Source organism: Hordeum vulgare, chromosome 7H, assembly GCF_904849725.1.
Source record: "Hordeum vulgare subsp. vulgare chromosome 7H, MorexV3_pseudomolecules_assembly, whole genome shotgun sequence".
NCBI classification, from domain to species: Eukaryota; Viridiplantae; Streptophyta; class Magnoliopsida; order Poales; family Poaceae; genus Hordeum; species Hordeum vulgare.
The window spans coordinates 109423577-109426798 of NC_058524.1; positions in this window are offsets into that span (position 1 = coordinate 109423577).

Genomic DNA, 3222 nt, shown 5'->3' on the forward strand with positions numbered 1-3222 from the left:
CTTTGAACTTCACGTGTGATATTGCCCCCACTTATATACCACTGCTACAAAACCCGAAACTCCAAGCAAGGCTCTCATATATGTGTTTCATGTGTGAGAACAAAGATGTCGCTGCCTTGTAACAATACGGTATTTGAACATGATTACTAAGGTTAGGATATACTTCGATCACGCGGACACAATTACGTAGGTCACAATCAAAAACTAAAATCACGAGAGAAAATATTTGCAGCCCTAAAATGTCGAGATAGCGACGCTATTTATTGCTAAATCGTCTTCAACTCACACGGTTTAGTTATCGGTAATTTCCCTATAGCGAGTGTGAACAGATCATGGGAATTAACAATCATGGTTACAATGCCTTAATTCAATGAATTGAGGAGCCACTCGAAGGCTATGTTAGGCAAACATGTGAAATGCACTTGATCACTATGGTTTCTATCTCCAAGTTGTAGTGTGTATATCGCTTGGTCCTCTTGTGGAGTCTTGGTCTGCTTTAGCGAATTTTGGCCAAGACCTCCTCTCAGGGTAGGACCCACTCGAAGGCTATGGTGGACAAACCTCTGAGATGCACTTGATCACTATGGTTTCTATCTCCAATTTGTAGTGTGTATAGCACTTGGTCCTCTCGTGGAGTTCTGGTCCGCTCTATACATTCAAATTATGGCCAAGATCTCCTTTCCGGGTAGGACTATAGGTCACGCACGAGAAAGACTCCAGAATGTGTAATAGTGGGACTCATGGGCCCTTTAGAAGTAGGTCGTGAGGCGTATTGCTTGGGAACCTGAATCGTATATATGTTTTGTGTGGGTCCCTTGGGTCTGCTAAACATGCTTGATGCTCCAATTACTTGACTTACACTCAATTATTGCCCCCCCCCCCCCAAGTGCAACTGTTTGATGCAAGCCAAAAGTTACACTGAATTAAAATAAGGTCTTCAATCCATAGAGATAACGCCCAAGCCTTTGCCAAGTGGTATTGGAATATGATGAAGGCCTATTTGTGTCCCAACAATCCTCATGAGGTTTCCAATCTCACTAGTTTTTGCAAGTTGCAACAAATTGTACGTTGACCATGCTATATACATTATTTTTATATTATATACATTATTTTAATAATGTTAAAATAAATAATAACCGGATATAAATTGCAAGAAAACAAGGTTTATGAGGTTACCTTATGGAGACAATTGGCTATAGGGTTCATAGGTTTGCCAATATAACCTCTCATGATAGCGCAACACATAAATATAAGCATATGTGTGTGAAATTGATTCAATCTATCATGGAAAACTATGGCATATATGTTGGGTAATTGAGATCATGTTATATGAGAACCAAATGACCAACATCCATTATATTAATGGATAATACTCCACTAGAAGAGACTGAAACCCTCACATGCACTTTAGTACTAAAAAAATAAAACAGAGCATTGGATATGCTTATATGAGCATGCTTGAATATATCTCCCCACCCCACTCCATTGTTAAATCTTTACAATTTGATAAGCTCATCCCTAATGCTCATTTCACATAAAATCTTTTGGTGAAAAGGAAGAGGAGCCCACAATGTTTTGTTCCACCGAGAAAAATCCCAAAATTAATCACGTTGCTTATCATTCGTGGGTATTGGGAATCACTAGATTGTTGATGTCTTCAATAAACCTTTAAGTTGTGAAGTTTTGGAGTCCATCTCATGGTCTAACACTAGTGATCGAGCTCGTGCATTTGTTGGTAAGGGCTCATGGAGAAGAATATTTTTAGGGATATTTTTGTATTACCCTCATCTCTCCAACAAATAGTACCACCCCTATCATGGTTATAAACTACGGGATAAATCTTGGCTCTTAATTTATGCTTACTTCTCTTTCGTGCTTTTAATTTAAAATTTGTGTTGTGCTTGCTTGTTCCTTGTTTATCTTGTTGCCACCTATATTATTATGTAGGGTGATTGATTTAGTTGCATTTAGAGTAACTATAATTTCACAATCACCACTCAGGGCGTACAAAATAACAATAAATGAAGGTTGCAACCGATGGTTAGAATTTACAAAAAGAAAACACCAGTGACATGCATTTGTTTGTGCACTTCTCTAGTAGTATTGTGGACCATGTCAAACAAATGGTTAAGCCCGTCACTCGTGCTCTGGCCTCTACTAAAGTGCAAACCCATTTTATCTTGTCACTAGTTTATTTGGCCCAACCCACTAAGTTCACCAACCTAGAAAGTATATAGAGGTATACCTAACCCTAACCCTCTCATTCCTCCTTCCCTCGTCTGCCGCCAATCCTCTCTTTCTCAACTGAGCTACCACATACGCATGTCCCCAACTCCGTTTCTCGAACGGCCACATACCGACATGCCTCCTACCATCACGCCCCTGACTCATCGGTGCCATCTTCTAGCCCTCCCTCCACAAGCACACAAACAACAACCCCTTCACAGTGTCCCTCTCGCTCCTCTCCTTCTTCCATGAATTCAAAGATCTGGTATTTTATTCTTAAAATAGACATATTTGTTTTACATCATTTCATAAAATATATACTCATTGTGAAATATATATACTTGTTATCAAATATATATACTTTTTGTCAAATATGACATCGCATTCATATCGTAAGATATAAATTTGGTACATATGTTGAACTCTTTTTGGCCAGTTACTCCAAAACTAAGGATTGGAACTCTAGAATGATTTATCCAATAGGTTTTGTGAGGCACAAACGTTCGACAAAGAAACATACTGTGGCCAGGATAACATCACATAATATATTTTTATTTGGTAGTATTTCACACATAATGATTTGCAAATGTAAAGAAATATCAAATATGAGAATATATAACATGTTCCCTAATATATAGTTATGTTCACCAACATATTTTTATACATTGTTATAGCATTATAGTTGCTTATTTTATTTTCATTTATTAAGTGAGTCCTTCTTTCATTTTCTTTGATTTGAATTTATAATGGTTTGCAGAGAGGTCACCATCATGCAAAGTTATAGAAAACTATGTGTCTCCACATCCACCCCTATGTTCGGACACCAAGATTGGACACACCTCCCAAAGGATATGTTTCAATCTATTTTATTTTGCTTAGGCCCGATTCGTGACCTTCTCGCCTTTGTTCCAACCTGCCATTCTTGGCGTGTTTCATTCACTTCATACTCATCCAAATCCACCTAAGGGCTTGTTCGGTTAATCTCCCTCAGAAGGG